This window comes from Ornithodoros turicata, chromosome 1, assembly GCF_037126465.1.
Source record: "Ornithodoros turicata isolate Travis chromosome 1, ASM3712646v1, whole genome shotgun sequence".
Classification (NCBI taxonomy): Eukaryota; Metazoa; Arthropoda; class Arachnida; order Ixodida; family Argasidae; genus Ornithodoros; species Ornithodoros turicata.
The window spans coordinates 20,511,554-20,534,435 of record NC_088201.1 but is presented as its reverse complement, the minus strand read 5'-3'; the positions used below and the strand labels follow the sequence as shown (position 1 = coordinate 20,534,435).

Sequence of the window (22,882 nt, the reverse complement as noted above, 5' to 3'; positions counted from 1 at the left end):
TTCATGAGCGTGACATATTTGTACCGTGGTCCACTACAGCTAGCTGCCTTGGGTGTAACAGCCCGCGGAGACAGTTGACCAATGCTTTATTCATGCCAAGACCCTGTATTCCTTGGGAGATATAGTCTAACGCGCGTTTAAAAGAAGAATTTTTGTAAATCCAGCTCCCCATTAGACTCTGCCCGTTCCTCCTAATGTGTAAGTGCCATTAAACATGTTAATGCCAGTAGGCATGCACTGCATTTGGAAGTCGCGTGTCAAGTGCCAGCATGGTGAAGCTTGCCGTTGTTATATTTTATACATTTTTGCACATTTTTTACATTTCGACGGTAAAATTTTTCGGGAAGACGTGGAACGGCTACGCTGTGTCTATACAAACACCACACACACACACATAAATGGGATGATGATGTGGTGGGTCATTCCCCGGCGTTATGGCGGTACACTGCCCCATTGCGCTTGTGGAAGGGATGGAAGGGATGAGAAAGCGATGATGATGGAAAGATGTCCTATTAGAGTTCGTTCATTAGTCCAGTGCTGGAAAGGAACTCAGCAACAAGTTGTAGGCCTTGCATCAGCTGTGAGGGGTCCGACCATGGCCCGAGAATTTTGGCTAACACCACAAACACCACAAAATGAACATTGCAACGTGATATTATATGTATCAAGGTCTCCGTCATTTTTGGGAGCTTCTGTCGTCAACCGGCCTCTCCACCATGCTTTGATCACCGGTCTCCCTGGTCTCCCTTCAAATCCGCGTATTGATCTTTCGCCTTTGGGCTAGGATCTTTTGCGGTGGAGGGAGGCGAAAGGGAGCCGGTCCTTCATATTTGGAGAAGGGCCCCTTGATAACGCGGTCCGCCGCTGGGTGGGCCGTGTCTTTGAACGCGCGGCCGATAACAAGGTCGTCGGGGCAGTACCGCTTGCGGTGCTGTTCCGGGAAGATCTTTTCCTGATCTTTGATCACCGGAACTGCTATCTCCACCATCATCTTTCATTATCTACAATTGGCACTACGGCGGCGCCCACCCTGCTAGTCTGCATCAGTCCCATCTCATCATTTCTTTATGTGCGTGTGTATGTCAATATTCGATGAATTCAACGTTGCAAATGTTTACCGCGCACATGGAATGTGTTAGGAGCGTGTTTAGAAGATAATCTGAAATGATGTTCTGGCAACTGTTGTTGTCGTGCATGTATTAAAAAAATAAATAAAAAAAAGCATAGCTCCTGAGACTTAGCGGCTAAGATGATCGCCTTCCACATCGAGACTGAGAGATGTCGTGGGTTGGAATCCCGGAACCGGCTGTTTTTCCCTGGGTTTTCCTCAGATGTTCTTAGGCGACTGTCAACACAGTTCCCTATGAAGTCAGCCCAGGACGCACGATCTCCATGCGCAGCATACCGCCCTATAAGCAGGCAGACCGCAGGCAGTAAAACGCCACCAAACCACCAGCCGAGGCTTATACATTCGGAGTCACTTCTTAGCGTCGATCACCCGCGATACCGCTCACGAAGCGTTCGAGCGAAAACGGCTCACTGGAACTCGCAATCAACTTAGACGAACACAATATACTTCAGCTGAGATGGTAGATCATAAATCATTGACGATAACTGTGCCCATGGTTGCTGGATGCACTGAAACCCTTGCGCTGAATAAAATATGTAAACATTTCGAAGGGAACGGGTGATGTTTGATATTGAACACTTTGACACTGATATTTGTCTTATCCTTCTACGAATGCAAAAAACGAATGAACAGCGTTTGACAATATTGGGAGGACCCAGACAATGTACTTGGGCTTCCATCGATGCGCAGTGACAAGTTGCTTTACATATCCCAGGCTGATTGCTAGAAGGTCGATAAATTTATCATGGTCGGGGTCAAACTCGTGTCGGCGTATGGCTCAATCCCCCCGCTTTTCTTTGGGAGCGCTAGCGGCATCGTTTTAGTTTACTTTTCCAAATTAATAGCGAGGGTGGCTTTATTTTTGAGTTTAATAAAAATGATAATGAGCAGGGTAATCCGCTACTCAATTTGGAATGGCTTTAGAGCGTCGCTTATTCTCGGTGTGTTACCACGTTTCGTATTTATACCAACCCATCTTTAACCGGAAGCGTTTAGCGACGTTTCATTTGTGTCCTATCGATCGATAATTAGTTCGACGACTTACTACGGTTACAAACAGGTCTTAAAAATCCATATGCCCACTTGATCATATCGTCTCTTACGCCCGTCCTGGCCGTCCAGCACAGCCAACTCAACGCCAACAATGGTCGTCCAGAGCTTATGTTCTGTTTAAGTTCGTGTACTTTGATTAGAACACGCATAATGCTTTGAACTGATAACAGTTCCGCGTTTAGTTCATTACGCATTGAATATTATTTTGAGGATTGCCAGTAACATCTGCTCTGCCGGAGAAATTATACTGCAGCACCACCAGGTGCCGCCCTATAGGGCTTGTATAATAATAATTGGGATTGTATAAATTCGGTGTCGGTGCACTACTTGTCGCGACGTAGAGTGACGCAGCAAGCTATTACAGCCAATAGGAAGAGCGTTAGGCGGACGGCGCTTAAACATGCCGTTCTTAGGTTAAGCACGACTCATATGACCCGTCTCTCTAATGTTGCTCTGTTTATTGTTCTGTATGGGATATGCAACAACTTACATTGTTATTCACTCCTCCTTCGGAGAAAAAAAAGTTTCAAATATTATTTAGCATCGCTGAGATAGAGCATGAAATTATGACCGTACCCCCTCAAAGAGTCGACATTCTTTCGCTCTTCATAACCGTCCTCATTCACCCTCGTAACATCTGGCTGATCTTTCCTTTCTTTTTCTTTTTTTCTTAATAAACTTATCCCCCCCCCCCTCGTAACATTCGTCGCAGATAGAGTGGCTCCACCAACTGCGTTTAGCTAATCATGTTCAGACTCGAAAGCAGAGCCCGTGTATCTCAGAAAGTACAAAGAGCCAGTAGACTGCCGCGGATATTGTCACACTTCGGTTCATAACACCCGCATATTCGGTTATCACATTTCGAGAACAATTTTCTGAAAGTCGTTCCATTTTACTGGGATCAGAGAAAGTACGTGCAGGTAAGAGCAGCGGCAATGAAAGGAAAAAGGGCCTTCAATTTCAGCGGAAAGGTTAATTTGACTCGAACCAATTCGTCTATACATGTGCTCCTTTTCACACCAACGGGCGATTGATTAGCGTTACAAGATTTTTGCCGCGCGATGAAAGGCTCCTTCGAGGAAGTTCCCGGGAGTCTTCCTAATGAAATACCCGGAGGTGGAAATTAAATTCGCGCCCAATAGGATATAGCGCCAGGAAATGTAGTTATGAGGTATACCGAACAAACGCTTCAATATACATATATGGGGAAGTGAACTTTTCAAGAGTATGACAATCTCGTTATTCTCTACATTATTATTCGTAAACACCGTGTGATGTCGCCGACAGCATGTCATTCCCAGTAAGTATCTCTCCAGAGTCTCTCTTCGTGCGAACCCGTTATAAAAATGACGTATACTAGACGTGCTTTGTGGACTTCGTGAAGCACCGTGACCACGAAAAGTACCGAAGATGTGTCAAAATATAGGTTCTTATTCCATCAAAACTGCGCGCCAATGAAGTCATCCTACGCGTGTCACCTGAGACGAGGAATAAAGTACAATGATAAATGGGTGTACACAGTAATTCATTTTACACCTTTATTCGCTCAAAACAGGTGTATTGTTATAAAAACACCATTTCCTATCCCGCTGATTGAAGCAGAAGGTGTAAAAAGAGCATCATTAACACCGACGTACACCACATTTTATCTCATGTCGATCATTAAGAGTGTAAAAAGAGGTGTTTACGTTCTATACACCCTTTCTACACCCCCTTTGATCTGGGAATATGGTGTTGAAAAGGGTGTTTTAAGTCGTGAAAGAAAAATTATATGGATTTGACAGATCCTCTCATTAGGTAATCATATTATAGACGATAACTTGAGTTAAAAACACAATATTTGGCAGGGAGGGATGTCAGGAAGTTAGCTGATATCTTTGACTCGTTGGAGGCGTACGTGATAATTGCCGTCACATTCCCGACACCGTTACAGACGAGTGCTCCCACACTACGCTTAACGAACGTACCCCAAGAAACTGTATTTCAGTGTATGATCAATCTGGTGCGCCAATATAGGCTACCGAGGGTGCCCGGGCTTATTGCTGGCATCGTCTGAAAATCGCAGCATCGTAACGCCGCTCATTTCACGAGCACGGACAGCGTTACGATGCTGCGGTCTCCACCTCTTCTCTTACGCTTGTCCCACAGTGTTGCTTCTTTTCTTTTTTTGCTCGCTCGCTCGCTCACTCACCCACTCACTCACAGTGTTGCTAGGACCATGATGGGTGCTTGTGGCTGGAACTGTGCCGTGCCAGGGCGGCTGTTGCCGTACAAGCAAAAACGTCGGACTGCATGGCTCGGCATGCTCCCTCGGGAGCTTCATCCTAAGAGGTGTTTTCAATAGAATACTCCCCTTTTAAGGGTGTTCTTGTTTTTAAACACCAACTTTAAGAGTGTTTTATGAGGAATACACCTAATTAAAGGGTGTTTCAGAAAACACTCACATTTTATGGTGTAAAAAAAGGAGTGCGCCATGAGACAAGAATGTGCTTAAAAAAGGTGTAAAATGATTTACTGTGCACAGTAAATCATTTCACACCTTTATTCGCTCAAAACAGGCGTATTCTTATGAAAACACCCTTTTCTATCCCGCAGAGAGAAGCAAAGGGTGCAAGAAAAGCATTACAAAAGAAGGTGTAATATCGACATATACCACATTTTATGCAATGTCGATCATTAGGGGCGTAAAGTGAGGCGTTGAAAGAGGTGTTTACGTCCAATACAGCTTTTTTACAACCCATTTGAACTGGAAATATGGTGTTAAAACTGGTGCTTAATTCGAGAAAGAAAAAAAATATGCTGGTTTCACAGCTCCGCTCAGCAAGTAATCACGTTAGAGACGATAACCTGAGCTAAAAACACAGTATTTGACAGGGAGGGATGTTATGAATTTAGCTGGTATCGTTGACTCGTTGCAGGCGTACGTGTTAATTGCAAAAACCCATTCCCGTCACCGTTACAGACGTTTTCCACCCCACTACACTTAACGAAGGTGCCCCAACAAATTGTCAGTATATGATGATCCGATTTGCCAATATAGGCTACTGACAGTGTCCAGGTCTCTTCAAACTTCGGCACTCACGCTGTTACCAAGCTAACGAGGCGTGCCTGTGACGCATTGCGCTCAGGTGTAGATTGTACGATGCAAACACGCGTCTGGAAGTTTGCTGTGTTCAGGGCGGTGCTTGCCATAGAAGCAAGAACGTTGAACTGTATGCCTCGTCATGCTGCCGAGGGAGCTTGTATTACACTAGCCATTTGAGAGGGAACAAAAGACAACTCCAGGAGCATAGGTGGGGAAGTTACTTTTATTTTGTAGTGCACTACCGTTACTCACTACTTTTTTCAAAAAGTAACGCGTTACGTTATTCGTTACTGTTGCGGTAGTAGGTAACGCGTTACTAACGCCATTACTTAAGGTAAGTAATGCCGTTACTTTTGCATTACTTCACAAGTTGTCCTTATAATATGTACCATTTTTGGTTGAGTCACATAAGTGCATTCCGCAAATCACTACAAGCAATGTTGGGCACAAACAAGGGTCACGCATGAACACAACTTACATGTACGATTTATTACAACGCAGAAGTAGTTGATGTTCAAAATTTTCATCTGTGAGCTAAGCCCGTTTGACTGAGAGGACGCCTAATGACCAGTGAGTGCTCCTTGTCAAGGTTGATAGAGACGGTGACCTTTTATCTCATATAGTACAAATCGAAACAGCCAATCCCTTGGTACATTGTTACTTGTTCAGATGGTAGAGGCTATTTTTCTGTCGCTTTCGCCCCATTCGTAGAAAAATACCAGAGGGAGTGAAAAATAGAGGTGGTAAACAAAGGTGACAGACCTCAACCAGGGTAGGTCAATAATCCTTCTTTTGCGTTCTTCGTGGGTGCAAATGTGACCTTCTTGACATTGTTGAAGATGAATAGAAAAAATCAGGGATTTTCCCGGATTCTGCAGGCACGGTCCTCGCTCAAGCTTTCAGGTTTAGACGATGAAGCAATGTTCCCGAACACGCAGTAACGCATAACGCCGTTACGCGTTAGTTAGTAAAAATGTAATGACGTTACGTTACTAATTACTTTTCTTCCAAATGTAATGCGTTACCATATTTCACTACGCGAATGTAACGCGTTACCGGTAACGCACTACTTTGTAACGCGTTACTCCCCACCTATGTCCAGGAGGAAAAAATAACTCCATCCTAAAAGGTGTTCTCAATAGAATACTCCCCTTTTAAGAGTGTCTGATTTTAAACGCCCATTATAAGTGTGTTTTAGGAGGAATACAGCTAATTAAAGGGTGTTTTAGAAAATACCCTTCATTCGGGTGTGAAATCAACACCAAAAGGTGTGCACCACGAGACAAGCCATTTACACACACACACACACACACACACACACACACACACACACACACACACACACACACACACACACACACACACACACACACACACACACACACACACACACACACACACACACACACACACACACACACACACACACACACACACACACACACACACACACACACACACACACACACACACACACACACACACACACACACACACACACACACACACACACACACACACACACACACACACACACACACACACACACACACACACACACACACACACACACACACACACACACACACACACACACACACACACACACACACACACACACACACACACACACACACACACACACACACACACACACACACACACACACACACACACACACACACACACACACACACACACACACACACACACACACACACACACACACACACACACACACACACACACACACACACACACACACACACACACACACACACACACACACACACACACACACACACACACACACACACACACACACACACACACACACACACACACACACACACACACACACACACACACACACACACACACACACACACACACACACACACACACACACAAAGCGTAAAAATGTTTGCTGTGTAGGAACAACGAGGCTCAGCAACACTTTACGTTCTTGGAAGACTCCTAGCTCGTGCGTCAGACGCGGTGTGATGTCGAACATTTCAGGTTCGAAATGGTCGGAACATATTGTACTATGTGTCGACCATTCCATGCAGTCTTTCCGGGCGCTGCCTCCCACTCACGGCGACGCGCTTTTCATCTCTCGGGAAGCAAAAATAAGCAACACCCGACGCAGAAGTCGACTTGTTGTCGCAAGTTTTGATGCAACACCTCGCACCACCTCTCTTATCACTCATTGTTGTACAAAAGCCGAGAAACACAGAACGGCCGCCCAGTGTTGCTTGCAACAAGTCCTTCGCCAGACATTCCTCACATTTCAAAAATTATTTTTGTGACGTCTGTGCCGTTTTCAGCCGACATATTCCGTAACTGCGTTCGAAATATGTCAATAATCGTAAAAATAACAGAAGCCTGCAGCCGGTTATCTTTCGAAGTCTCCCTTTAACAGCTGTCGCTGTAAAACGACGTCTGGGATGAACTTGAGAAACCGGGAGCAATATTCGCCGGCGGTCTCTCGTATATTTAGCTGGAATAATTCCGCCATTTGGCCGAGGAGCACTTTCCTTAATCTTGAGAATGAAGACGGAAAACGTTGAAACGCACCATCGAGTGGTGAGACTTCTCGATCGAAAATGGCTCTTTGATCGAAATGGATCTTGATCGAAAATGGCTCTTTGAAAATAAGGATATTCCTGCGTGTTTCCTGCGTATATGTGTATGTTTCCTGCGTATTTTTTAAAGGGGCACTAAAATGCAAAAAAAAAAAACTTGTTTTCAAATGGAAGTCCGTGTTTCATAGTATAGTGCAAGCAAAATTAGTTCACACTGCGCTACCGCTTAAAAGAAAAACGCAATGAAAACAGTGCCGTCTTTGGCGGTAAGGAATGGATCCTCAGCAAGCAAAGATTGGCGGCATCCAATCAGACAGCAGGAGAAGCGCGCGCATGCTTGTCGCGTGCGTGTGCATTTGGAGCGGATCCAGTCGTAGTGTTGTGTGTATGCTCGGCATGACGCGCATTGCTGCATTTTTCAAGACGAATTTGCTGAATTGTAGCCCACAACACTAATCACAAATGTTCTAGTGACAACAATATTACATTCGCGTACTTCGGACAGCGACAGCAGTGCGCTCGTGGTCGCAAGATGCTCTTCGCCAGACCTGCTCCATGGCGTCGCATGCGCGTACACACGCAGCATGGGCTAAAACACCACCACCTAGACAGAAAGCCTACTCACTCGTCGACGTGCATGACGTAACAACTAAGCGTCAGCCAATCAGGATCGTGTTTTCAATGGCCGTAGCCAATCACGAACGTGCTTGGCGGCCATGGCAGCAGTGGCAGCCATGGAGACGAACCGCCGACTGCGAGTACCCCCTCGAGTCCCCGCGTACTATATTGGGAAAACTTTAAATTAAAGCGCAAAACCCCATATCTTTCTCATAAGCGTGTTGCACATTTTGTGTACAGATTTATGTCCGCAGGTTCAACGTTAGGTGCAATCATGTGTGAGTTCTTGAATTTGCAGAACGGGGAATCGCAGCAGTAACAGACGAACTCTGACTTCATATGTTCACGTTGCGAAGGAGGGAGAGGAGGCAATAAGCAGGCCTTCTGTATCTAAGTGGCGTTGGCTAAAAGCACCGATGCACGAGCTGAAGCAACGTTCACTGCTTAGTGCCGAGGCAAGAAAGAGTCTGGTATCATTCTGATTGTACCTTCATAACAGAATCATAATCAACATAAAGTTTTGAATTATGAATTACGAAATTAACATAGCGTGTAACGTAATTTGAAGTGAACTTCTGCGAGCATTTAAGTACCCCTTTAACAACAAAAGGGGAAGAAAGAAAAAGCAAAACACAACAAGTGCTAAGCGGGATACGGACCTTTCGGTACAGGACATTTCGGTACAGGAGCTTTCGGTACGGACATTTCGGTACACGGACCTCTCGGTACACGGACCTTTCGGTACAGGGACCTTTCGGTACACGGACCTATCGGTACAAGGACATTTCGGTACACGGCCATACCGCTGGAATATGGCCTTCGGCTTATTGGTTATGACAACGTGTTTTGTTCTCAATACAGATTTTTATTAAAAATGTATGAGCTACGGCAGTCCTCTTTTCACTTCTAACATCTCTGGGACGGCAGATATTCTTTGCCGGCTATTGTCACCCAAACGGCATATCTGGGACTCTTATATATTTTTAATAAAAAATCTGTATAAAAAAAGACACCCTGTATAAGGAAGGGCATTACAAGGTTTTGCACGTACGGTAACATCAGTTCGTTGTTCTTTTGCGTTGTTCACTGTAAATTAAAATTACCATGACCACTCTTTCTTTCTTTTTTTAACGGCTTTCAACGAAAATACGTTTGCTGAAAAATCCGGCAACCTCTTCATTTCCTTTTTTACGAACATAACATTTTTGACGACCTACATTAACAACGGGCATCTGGGATGTCTTCTGTGAAAGAGAGTAGGACAAAATAAGCCAAATAAAAATGCCCGCCTGCTATACCGGGGGCACTTTTTTCCGGGAACGTTTTCTCCGGGGTCATTCTTTCCTACGCCCTTCTGGTTGCCAACCGTAAGGCACTGCAGAAAGGCTACTTTGCGTTCATTGCAGCATGCCGATACAGGCAATTTTAGGGGAACATCTACACCCCCGTCACCACATTTACTACCATTCTTGAGCCCTTATGTGTCCTGCAGAGGGAAACCCATCAAAAGGTCAAAACACGAAAGGCCAAAAGATTAAAATGGCCAACAGACGAAGGGCCGAAAAATCAAAACACCGACCTATCTGAAGGCCGAAGAGACATTGTTCAATTTTTTCGCGCAAGATTTCAACATAATGTCCGTCCAAGCGCGTGTTAACTGTAAACACTCTTCTTGAACTAACCATATAAAGAAAATTTTACCTAACCTTAGCCTTGAATTTTGACTTTCGGTTTGTTCGGGGATTCGATTTTTCGGCCTTATGGCTGCCACTCCCTGCAGAGGCAATGCCTGGAAATTATACTTTTCGCGGCGACCATCTAAAGACATGTATCGTGCATGGGATGGTTCGAGTATTTCCCTTGGATGACATACTGAAACGACGCATTGCATGATTAATGCATAGTCTAGGTACTCGCAATTTAGGTACTCGAAAAAAAAAAAGAAACAGTCACCGTTTTATGACTAAGAAGCCGAAGACCACCTTCCGGCGGTGTGGCCGTGTACCGAAATGTCCGTGTACCGAAAGGCCCGCGTACCGAAAGGTCCGTGTACCGAAAGGTCCATGTACCGAAATGTCCGTGTACCGAAATGTCCGTACCGAAAGGTCCTGTACCGAAATGTCCTGTACCGAAAAGTCCTAGACCCGTGCTAAGCACCGTTACGATTTGCGTTCGAGGTTGGAGGGAAGAGGTTGCATGTACGCGCCTTCTCAAAAAACAAAAGAAAAAACAAAAGAAATTGCCTCGTGCTATACTCCGAAGGAATATTGTGCGCTGTGGTTCTCTAGTTGGAGTGTCCAGGATGTTTCGAGACACTTTCCAATTTACCTTGCACTTTCCGCGGACAGTAACAAATGAAGAGTAAAGCGTTGCTACAGTGCGCACTTAAAAATGAACTTCACCGCATAGCACGCTCCTAGCCAACCATCATCTCGAATGATATCGTTATCTTCCCTGATTTGTTGAAAACGGGAGGCGTACGCCTTTTTTTGTGACACTTATGCTGTTCATAATTGTCGCAAAAAGGCGTACGCCTACAGTTTTCAACAAATCAGGGAAGATAACGATATCATTCGAGATGATGGTTCGCTACGAGCGTGCTATGTGGTGAAGTTCATTTTTAAGAGTGCGGGTGTAGTACACGGCAAGGCATCAGTACTTGCAGAGTATGCATTATCGAGCGCCTAAAGATTACTGAATTCACGCTGATGTTATGTCTAGCCAACCCAGTACTTACTGGTATGCGAAGCGAGGCCTATGGTGTCTATTTACAGAAAAATTAGTATAATACACATTTGCCACGAAAACCGCAAGTACAAAACCAGAGTTGTAAGTTGCAGCTGTGCGTGGACTGCAAATGAACTGTAGCCTTCTAATGCAGTGTTTCTCAACGGGGGTACCGTGAGCTTTGTCCTGAGGTACCGCGGAACAGGATACTGTTCAGCACCCGCGAGTGTATAACTTGACCGCCCACCAAGGCTCACTCTCTGACAGACTTGTTATCGACCGTGCCCGGGGTCTGATCGTTGGCACTGGGATGGACATCGAGATCGCAGGACCAGGTTGCCGCGGCTGACGGTCATTGCAAAGCATAGAGCCAGCAGCTGTTGTCTCCATCGGGTGGCTCAACCCGACAATTTCTTCGCACCACGCTTTTGGTTTTCTCTTTTGTTTCTAATGCATTACAAACACTTGGAAAGTCGTTGGATAGCAGTTGGATAAACTTTGGAGCCACTCTCCTGCCTACATGGACTTGGGATTTGCAAGCACCAGTGGCAACCCACACTGCGTTATCTGCTGGGGAGTGTTGTAAAACAGTTCCTTTCAATAAATATATATCCCCCCCCACACACACACACTCTTAAAAATGAACTTCACCGCACAGCACGTTCCTAGCCAACCATCATCACGAATGATATCGTTATCTGCCCTGATTTGTTGAGAACGGGGGGCGTACGCCTTTTTTGTGACACTTATGCTGCTCATAATTGTCACAAAAAAGGCGTACGCCTCCCATTTTCAACAAATCAGGCAGGTAACGATATCATTCGTGATGATGGTTGGCTAGGAGCGTGCTGTGCGGTGAAGTTCATTTTTAAGAGTGCAGTTGATTGGACCCGGCAAACCTCAAGTGACATCTTGCGACGAAACAATAATTGCACAAACTAGAATTAAACAATTGAATAAGCAGTTATACAGAAGAAAAATTTGCTACTTGTACAACATCTAGTTCGCCTTACCCACTTCTACACAATTGTCCCAATGTAGTAGGTTCCTTGAGGTCGCGCTGGCATGATCATGGGTTCCCTCCAATAACATAAGCTGAGAACCACTGTTCTGTTCTAATACACTTAAAGCACGTTTACTCTTTGTGAGTATCGCCATACAGCACGGGAATAATCTGAGTGGGAATTCCACTGGTCACTGTATAGTGCAGAAAAACCTGAACTTGCTTGGGTGTGCATGTTACACTGGTCGCATCAGTGCAACGTGCCTCGCGTTTCATTGGTTCTTCCGTTCTCTCTTCGTTCGTTTCTGCACTCAACACACACACTGCCCTGCACGAAAACGAGGAGCATAGTTCGCCATGAGTCTCAAGGGCTATAGAACGATAACATGGCATAGCGATAAGTATGCATGCCGGGTGGTGGAAGAACTCCGTCATGGACAAAAGCCTGCGGGCAACGCAGAAACAACCGTTGCTTCTTGCAGTATTCAGGTACCACCTAATTCAGCGTTTCATCATCCCATCACAACACCTTTTCGCCGTGTTACTAAAAACGATGTACGAGTCTTTCATGACGTAAAGGCGCTAAAAACAGGGCAAACACAAGACACACAACAGCGCTCAACACAACAGAGCGCTCGCGGGTGTGTGTGTCTTGTGTTTGTCCTGTTTTTAGCGCTTTTACGTCATGAAAGTCTGTCACCAACAAGCCCAACGGGATGTTTTAATGATGTACAAGTCGTATCGGTAACAGTCACTGCAAACTGAATATTTACCCCCCGATCCCTACTACGATGGCACTATCCGCATGGTTCGTGACAACAACAAAAAAAAAAAAAAAAAAAAAAAACGGCTCTGGGTTTGTGGTGGTACACCGGGCATCGTCTCATAGCCGTCGCTAATAATACTACTCACGGAGATAAAAGGCCTCGCATTACATGTAGTAGTAGCAGGAAAGCCCAAGTTTGAATGTATCTCCTCGATTACCCGTGCAGCACTCGAACAAGCACCACCAATGCAACGTAGTTCAACATTCGCAACAGTGCTCAAGAACAGCGCAACAATAGCGATTGGCAATAGACGATGGAGATACACGTGTCAGCAGTAAAAAGCTGTCGGCGACATTGCCGCAGTATAGGTCGACGCAAATGGGGGACATCTCTGACTCCCTTTTCTCGGGAGTCTTCTTCCGCGTTTATTCGGGACTATCGTTTACAGGAGTAATGAGGTGACGTTTATCATGGCTCGAAACCCTGTTTCATTCGCCAAACTGCCCATCAGGAGCCCCCATGCGCACCCAGGCGCGCCCATAGGATACTGAGTCACATAGGATACATACGTAGGATACATAGTCCTTCCCCATACATTCTCTATGTGCCAGCTGAAAATCCGCCGCTTCATTCCCAACTGCACGCAGCTCTTTCAGCAAGAAGCAATCCGCACCAATACCTTCCTGCGATCCACTGACCCACTAATGCCTGGTTCACACTGTTGCATTTTCATGCGTTACGGATGCGGCGCGACACGGTTGTCATGACAACGAAGCACGACACTCCGAAAAGCACACGCACCGCAAGAGTTGAGCTCGACCGAAGTCCATGCGGTACGGGCTACCTGCGGAGATGCAGCTGACCAATGAGCGAACGCGCTCCGCGCAAGCGCATCACTGCTGTGCTGTCGCGTGCTTTTCCAACATGGCTGCCTCCTGTGAAAGCACGTTGGCAAAACAAGAAGCTATAATTTCAGAGGTCGAGAAATACCCGTGGCTCTACGACCCACGCCGAGCCGAGTACAGAGATTCATTCAGAGATTCAAAGTTTCGCCGACCCCATCACGTTGCCCGTTCATGGCTGCCTGTGGAATGGAGACGTGGTGGAGTGGAGACGTGATTGGTCAACCACAAGCGTTTGACGTATCAAGAACGCATATGTCTGAACAGCGTGTCGTACGACAGCCGCCTCCGCACTGGATCCGCACCGTAACCGCAACGGAGAGAAGTTGTAGTGTGAACCACGCATAATGGCCCATCTTGTGCGTGGCCGCATGCCGCGTAGCGACGAGTCGTTGCTTCATCGGCTGCGGCTGAATGTGACATGAACTCCTTCTCCTCTTTGCCCCACGCCTGACGTAGAAGCAGACGTTGACACATCCTCCATGCCTGCCAGCGGTACGAAGGGCACCGGTCCAGTCTCCAGCGCCGTCCATCTCGGCGTCAGTCTCGCCCATCTGAGCTAGACTCAGATCTTTCCCTCTCGATGCTACTTGGCCATACTGAGCACGCTGAGGTCACAACTGCGCTTCTACGGTTCCTTCGAGCCGCTGGATTCTTCGGCACTCTGTGCTACCTTCCTGATGCCCGCCATGCACAGCGAATACTACAGGAGCAGTCTTCGTCTATAATTCTGTATAGTTTTATGTGTTTCGTTTTCTTCTTCTCTTGAGCACTCTGTGATATCGCCCGGATGCCTACACAGCGACAACTACAGGAGCAGTCTTCGTCTATATTTCCGTATAGTTTGCTGTTGCTTTTTTCTCTTCTTTTTCCTTCTTTTTCTGGGGGAGGATAGCAAGCCTCTTGCATGGCTAACCTTTCCCTTTCTTTTTTTTCCACCATTGAAAATATCCCCCCCCCCTCATCACCACCACCACCACCACCACCACCACCACCACCACCACCACCACCACCACGCAAAATGTTTTCGCTCTGTCGTGTATTATAATTCCGCAATCAAATTTTCAAAAACTGTTTTTTTTTTCTTCTTCTCAGCTCACGCGTCGCTTTTACCTGCTTGAGCTGTGCCGCTCTACGTCACGAGTCACGTGCTCGGGAACCACGTTACGTAACGACGTTCCCTCATCATCCAATATGCTCTTTTCAAGAGTAGAAGCAAGCAGATCGCTCGCAAATACCACGCCATTACCACCACGAATGGAGGATTTTTTAAAAGTGTGCGGAACAGAGGCCCCGCGCGCGCGCGCGCTCTGTAGGACACCTGAACTCATGGTTCTCCCACAGGGGCTCATTTTATTCGTTGCAGAACACGCCGCAGCGAAAAAAACAAACAAACAACGTATCTATATATGGGGGGTCCTCAGTGCTCCTATAAGGTGACAGGCGCGGCTTCTCTCCGAAAATATTCCACGGGTTTCGCGAGTACAAAACCACAATAAAGAATTCGTATCAATCGATATTTTTTACGGGGACCCGAAAACAGCTCGGCCGTCGTCGGATGCGCAATCTAGATTCATATTCCAATTACCGGAAAAGTCGATGGCAAGAATAACAAGTGCACTTTCTTTTTCTAAATCCGTTTTGTAATTAGGTGGAGCGCATGCAACACATTCAGAGACTTTGAAAGGAAAAATGAACAGTTCGCGACGCTCTTCCAACCAACAGAAAGAGCCACAGAGCTAATGATCACACCTGGGATTTATTTTGGTTCTTTCACCCACATTGTTTCTGAAGAAACTCGCTGCGCCGCGAGTGGCAAAATAAAAATCGATACCGATTCGTGAGAAGAATCGTCTGCCCTAATGATCTTTAGCTCTTCGTAGACTTTGAATAAATACAGGAGAAAAGCTAAAGATGAAAAAGGGATGAGTGAAGCAAAGAGCGGCAGCCAATGGTCTGTTTTCCTCGACTAGATAATCACGTAGGCTTACCGAGCGACGAATAGCAAATAAATCTCGCTTTGTTGTCCCAACATGGAGCAGCGGTATTTTCAACAGTCTTCATTAAAATAACAATAGGATGAAAGTGCTCTAGACAACATGCAGTGCATCCCATGAAATACCTGACTTTGTATAACCCAAACATCATTAAACCGTGACAGTGCACATTACTAGAGGCTCGCAATGCGTGCGCGGGTAGGGCGGATAAACTCGCATTACTCGTGACAGAACTAACCTTTTGCCACCCTAACTTGCATATTAATTTTGATAATTTTCGCAGTTTTCATCTATAAAAATGCGCGAAAAACAATTTTTTGCCACAGATACCATGGTCATGTGACCTATCACCGGAGCATCTGCACTCTTAGAAATGAACTTCACCACATAGCACGCTCCTAGCCAACCATCATCCCGAATGACAACGTTCTCGCCTCTGATTTGCTGAAAACGGGAGGAGGAGCCTATTTTGTGCCATTATGCACGGCACAAAATAGGCTCCTCCTCCCGTTTTCAACAAATCTAGGGCGAGAACGTTGTCATTCGGGGTGATGGTTGGCTAGGAGCGTGCTATGTGGTGAAGTTCATTTTTAAGAGTGTGTCTGTATAGCTGACAAATTCGATATCGACCATTAAGCGAAACAGCACACCCTCGCAGGAATTCCCCTCGTTCCTTTCAACTCAACTCCGATGATGACGATACAAAAAAAAAAAAAAAAAGAAAAGAAAAGAGGGGGACGTAAGTAGCCGGAAAAAGTCGTGCTGGCTACAACAGCACACGTACAGACAGTTAGTGAAAAAGGGGGGATGCACTCAACTCCATACGGCAACACGCATGCTGATCATCTAGCAATATGCCGGTCAGATTGCACTAGCTGTTACCATGTCAGTCGCTTTCCCTAAACACTTTCTAAAAACAAAACTTCACCGCATGAGTGGAGTGGAGTGGAGTGGAGTGGAGTGGAGTGCCGTTGAGAATGAGCGGTCTGCCTCCCTCAATGGCGTCATGTTGCTCATAAAAAAAAAAAAAAAAATGGCATGCTGACATGCATGACAGGCTCAGAAGTCAGAACTAACCTCATTCAGAACGATATCGTTCTCTTTTCTGAATCGCTTCGCAGTCTTGCTATTTCGGGTAGAAATTCAGCGACGCTGCCGGTTGTGGGGGTAGTGCGGGAATCCCCCCCCCCCGCTTTTTCACACGCTGCGGGTGGCACATCTGCGGGTGCTGTCCGGGTACGAATTTACTTACCCGCGCTCACCTCTATACATCACGCCGTAAAAATTACACAGTTTCTTTCTCTCTGCTTATGTAGACATACTGATAGAAAGGCCCTATTTCGAAAGTGGGGGAGGTGACGTGGAGTAGACGAGCGGTCTGCCTGCCTAGGCTGACGGCACGTTGCTTGGGGAAAACGGAAGGGAAGGGGAAGACCCGTTAATTTATTTGGCTCAATGATGACCATACAGTCACCCTTGGTGGTAAATGGCCATGAAGAAGATCAACAAAAAGACGCCTCAGCGAACTGAATGTTTTAAATTTTTTTCCCCCTTGGCAGATTTGCAAATATTGGCGTGATACGAATTACTTGAGTAGTAAACAGAAAGACGTCTGACGTTTTCCAGTACAACCACTTCTGACAAATGTCTACAACAAGATAAGAGACAGTTTGCAGCTAAATTGAAATATGGACGAATGGCTGTATACGCCACCGACTTACTGGCGACAGCCACCCAAGATTCCGCTGAATGTATGCATTATGCATGAGCAGATACGTACAATGTTCTTTATGCATGCATGGAGGGGAGAGCAAAGTAGCATTAGCTCAACAGGATGCGACGAAGCACAAACTACGTTAGCTGCTAGTTACAACCTGGCCAAGCACCGGAGAGTACGCATAAGATACAGATCTGTGGTAACCGCTACGGCCTTGGAATACGCAGATTAGGAATTGGTTTCGTTTGGCTTCCGCGTTGCTCATTATGGGCACCGAGGAAAAATCTGAAGAATCCCAATTACAAACTCTTCGAGCATGCCGCTGTGATTCTCATGCATGCACCTAGTTACACGATGCTCACAGTGTCTTCCGCCCGTGCCATTGTGTTAGTAGTCATAAGTAGCTGAATACCTCAGAAGCAGTATATGGCAATACTGCTGCGACTAGCATTATAGCAAAGGATGCGAATCAATCCCTACGTATCGCTTAACAGTCCCATGCGAAAAGTTAAAAGAAGCGTAGTTGAAAGAAGCCAGCAGCATTTGAAAAAAAAAAGAAAGAAAAGAGAGAGAAGTCCGACGACTCCCCAAGACGAAACAAAAATGGCTGGGATTCTATAATGGGCACATGGTACTCGGAAAAACATTGCGATGTATCATAACAGTCAACAACAATAACAACAACAATAGACGATAACAATAGATGATGACGATGAGATGGACGACGGTAACAGTCAATATTTCATCCTAATAGCGCGAACATGATTAGTTAAACAAGCCTATAGGCCGTGGAAGTGCCGCGTTTGCTCGTTGGTCCTTTTATGATGCATCAATGCCTGCTTTTCGCTCATTCCTATGGTATAAAAGTGTCCTTGTGTAATCCTGAATATCTGTAACGTTGCGATTTCTACGGCGCCTCCCGCGACACTGGTGGTACAAGTGATTTGAGGGTTCGCGGGATTCAGGACGTTCGATTTTCACCAAACTTTATAGATACGTTCACTTGCATAATATTGAGACAAAAGAAAGGTGGCAGCAGCGCCGCGTACAAGAACCAAAATGTAAATTAATGTCATCTTTCTGGGGGTCATACCTAACTTTGCAAATATGCTGTGTGATTCGTTTATTTGATTAAACGCTTACCACTTATCTGGAGCACAACTCAGCGAGTGACCATGTCCCGGGAGGACACACTTTGGAATAAACGGCAGGCGGAACTGAATGAGCACAGCGAGGAGATATCCAAGGACCTGGCAAAGGCCACAGGAACACATGTATCGAGGCACACCGTAACAATCCGTAACCTAACCAACCTAACCACCCAACCTAACCACCGTAACCAAAAACCATTTCATGTGCATTGTCTCGCTGAGACCCGTGCAGTGCATCCCCTTGACCGTGGACCACCGAGGCAACGGTTAGTGCGGTCCACAGAATGTGGCATGGGAAGAGTCGTGGGTTAACTGTCCTCACATGAACCACAGTTCATTGTGGAAAAAGCGTTCAAATGTGTGTAGCGTCTCATAAATCAGACATTAAACGGCATCCTCAGAAGGCGTGGCCGTTCAGCATTCTGCTGTTGGAAGGTGAGTGCCTGAGGAACCTGCTCCGATTCCGACATCGCAATAATACCAAAGAGTCATCCCCGGCAAAGTTGTGCAGCTACCTCATCACGTGTGTACCTTATAATAATAATAAATAATAATAATATATGTGAAAGTAACAGTAACTGTAGAGGATGGACGTTCAAACAGTAATCTTAAAGGAGCATTAAAGTGGTATCTAACATGGCCAAAAACTGCTGTCACCTTGTAAAGCAGTATGTGAAAAGCATTCCCACAAAATATTGCTCTCCAAAGTTGTTTCACCACGGTGCAATTAATTTGGAAAATCGCTGCCGCGGTGACAGGCCGGAGCGCTCCAACTGCAGACCACACCCACGCTACTGTGACGTTGGTGGTAGAGAGCCCCTCATTCGTTCGTAGGAAAAACCGTCTGCTACGAACATTGCGCGCTGTTTCTTGTTGACTTCTATTCTTTATATGATTTACGAGGGTGGTTCCATAAGTTTGCGGCCCGAGGTAGAAAATGCGCGCGAATTTGAAAATGCGATTAAGGACGCGTGGCGCCATCTGTTGGAGGGCCGGGGCACCACCCTCAACCCTCTCCATGCTTTTGTCGGTTGGAGAGCGGCATTTCAAACAGCCAGGGTGCACTCTTCAGTTGAAATGGAAAAAATCGAGTACCGCGCTGTGATAAAATTCTTGACAAAAGAGGGACTTTCGCCTAAAGAACTTAAAGCGCGACTGGACAACGTGTACAGGGAAGCCTCTCCGTCGTACACAACGGTAAAAGACTGGGCTAAGCAGTTTCGACTGGGGCGAGAGTCAATTGAAGATGATCCACGCGATGGTCGTCCAGTGGAAGTGGTGACACAAGCAAATTTGTCTCTTGTCGAGGAGGAAGTGCTGAGCCACAGGCGTCTGAAGGTGAAGGAAATCTGAGAAAGGCTGGGGCTTTCCAAAACAACCGTTTTTCGCATCATCGGCGAGGGCCTTCACATGAAAAAGGTCAGTGCGAGATGGGTTCCACGACTTCTCTCGTCAGTTCAAAAGCAACAGCGCGTCGTCTGTGCCAAAGAGTTTTTGGAGCTCTGTCAAGAGAACGAAGAAGAAATATTGAAGTAAATTGTCACAGGGGATGAGACTATGGTGCTCTACTATGATCCCCTTTCGAAAAAGGAGTCGATGGAATGGCGCAAACCAGGAGAAGCACCCCCAGGAAAAGCCAAGGTCACACAATCCACAAAGAAGATCACTGCAACAATATTTTGGGATTGTCACGGGATCCTCCTCATCGACTTCAAAGAGAGGAACACCACAGTGAATGCGACTTATTATGCTTCACTCCTGCACCGACTGCGAGACGCCATCAAGGAAAAGAGGCGCGGCAAGTTGAGTCAAGGTGTCCGGGTGCTCCAGGACAATGCCCCTGTCCACACGGCTTCTGTTGCCAAGGCTGCACTGAAGGAGTGCGGCTTCGAAGAAATCCACCACCCACCCTACAGTACAGACTTGGTACCGAGTGACTACTTCCTGTTCTCAAACTTGAAGAGGGATCTCAGAGGACGGAGATTTCAACACGATAGTGAGGTGCAAGAGGCAGCTTTCCAGCATTTTGCGGACAAAACTTCGGACTATTTTTTCAAGGGTATAAGAATGCTGGTTGAAAGGTGTCAAAAGTGCATCGAAGTTAAGGGTGACTATGTCGAAAAGTGATACCCTTATTTCGTCTCTATGACTATTAAAAGTTGGTCGGGCCGGAAACTTATGCAACTACCCTCGAATATCACGTTTTCTAAAAAAAAAGAAAGAAAAAAAAAGCATATATGCAGCCTGAGAAAATAAGATTACGATCGCAAGCGTAATATATCTGTGGCTTCTGTGCAATCTCAGAATTCACAGTAGCAGAAAGCAAGCGATGGCGGCGGTATTGTGGCGCCACCTGTTGGTCACTGAACCAACTGCGCGGTGAAAACGGTCGGACAGGCTTCACACTGTCGCGAAGCACGGAGTTTTCGCTGTACAAGCGCAGTTAATTTCGGGCTGCACCACTCGTTCTTCCCGTGGTGTCTGCGGTCCCAAAAAATCGTGGTTGTGTCATGGACAGCCTTCAAACCCTCCGTTTCGGACATCACGTAGCCGGAGAACGCATGGGGTGTCCGAAGCTGTAGCAGACGCTCCGGCCAGCGCGATGTTGCTCACCTCGATCAAGTGATCCCAGGTCCAATGAGGAGCGTCCTCTCCACTTGCGTCACATACTGACGCGCGTGGTGGGTGGCTCTCATCACGTGCCTACCGTGAAGGCGAAGGAGGGTGTTTCGCGCACGGGAGGTCCGGGAAGCTATTGCAGCTGTCCCAATTTCGCTACGGTTGCACTAATTGTGGTAAAACTGTTTTCGGCCGCCTAACATTCCATACTGACCAAAAACAGAAACAAAGTTTTGGGCCTCTAGACTGCGCTCCTTTAAGATATAGGACACCCGTGGTCTCCGTTTGACGAGAGAAACATAATCACTCTCTCTCTTAAGCGACTTTCTGTAAGAAATTAACACTTTTCCTTTTATTGTCCATGAGCAAGTAACGGCTCATCCGCCATCCAGCAATGAGAAGGAAATCGATCCGGAATGTGCGGGAAAATCTGCAACACTATTTACAGCACTCCCGTTCGCATATGCAATCCGTCAACTCGTATTTCTGTTGACGGCATTACTGATTTATGTTACTGCTACCAACACACATGCTGGAATTCTACCGCTGATTGGAATATGGCTTTCTCTGCTCTTTGGGCAAGAGTTGCCCGAGAAAATGAGGAGGAGGAGAAAAAGAATGCCCTGCGTCAGTTTTAGTATACAAAGAGTCTGGCTCACACTCGTGTCTGGCGTGGCACAGCTTTTTCTTCCGTGCTATTTTCGTATTCTGCACAGACATGTTCCAACACCTTGGAACTAATCGGTTAGTTAATAGGTCTCTTCCTTTATTTAGTACGCAGTCTCTAATTTCGCTTAGTGTACGGGAAACAATTATACCATAATCCTCCCGTTCACATATGCAAAATATGAAAATACGAGGGCGTGCTGAAAAGTTCTCGGCCCGCGGATATACAAACGCTATCTCTCGTTATCGTTGTCACAAGAAGCGAGACGAAGAGAAAGTGTAGGCTCGTGTCACCAAGCGTTCAGTTTTGCTCGAGCTATCAACAAAACCTTGTCTACCACAAGCGCGAAATTTTCAAAGGTTGAACTTCCGTCTGTCATAAAGTTCCTGTTCATGGAGAATACAACTCGTATATACCATAGCAGTGTGACTGATGGATTCCTTTTTTTTTTTTTTAAGTAACAAAGCCTAATGTCAGAAAACTGCGCTTGCACGGATGTCCTTTGAATTATTCGTCGCGAATGAGGAATATTTACGACAACTTTTTTAAACGTTAAACACGAAAAAACATACCCGCAAGCTATGCGAACGTCAACTAAAAAGAAAATCACTGTACTCTTTAGCGCACTGCCAAACGCGTACAAAATGCGATAGCATTGCAGCAGATGACGGTGCCTGTACTGTGACCGTACATGATTTGCGTGTGGCCAGACTTGTACTTATGTTGAGTACGAACTCGTTGAGTATAACTCGAGTCGAACTCGAGTTGAGTACAACTCGTCAAGCAGTACCCAGCACACTTCCCCGCCGTGTACTGATTTTCAGCTCACTGGAACTTAGCCCCATTTTTCTTTATTTATTTG

General features: G+C 46.1%; 1 protein-coding gene across 3 annotated transcripts in view; it reads right to left on the bottom strand.

Annotated features, from left to right (window-relative positions):
• The window catches only part of LOC135377600 (dopamine receptor 2-like), a 343,978-nt gene that overhangs the window by 65,266 nt on the left and 255,830 nt on the right, over positions 1 to 22,882 (bottom strand). The window contains exon 2 of one of the 3 annotated variants that reach the window (XM_064610135.1): positions 18,727 to 18,833. The exons of the other annotated variants lie outside the window; for them this stretch is intronic. The gene's annotated coding sequence lies outside the window, so the exon portion shown is untranslated. The remainder of the gene's footprint in view (positions 1 to 18,726; positions 18,834 to 22,882) is intronic. 3 annotated transcript variants of the gene reach the window in all.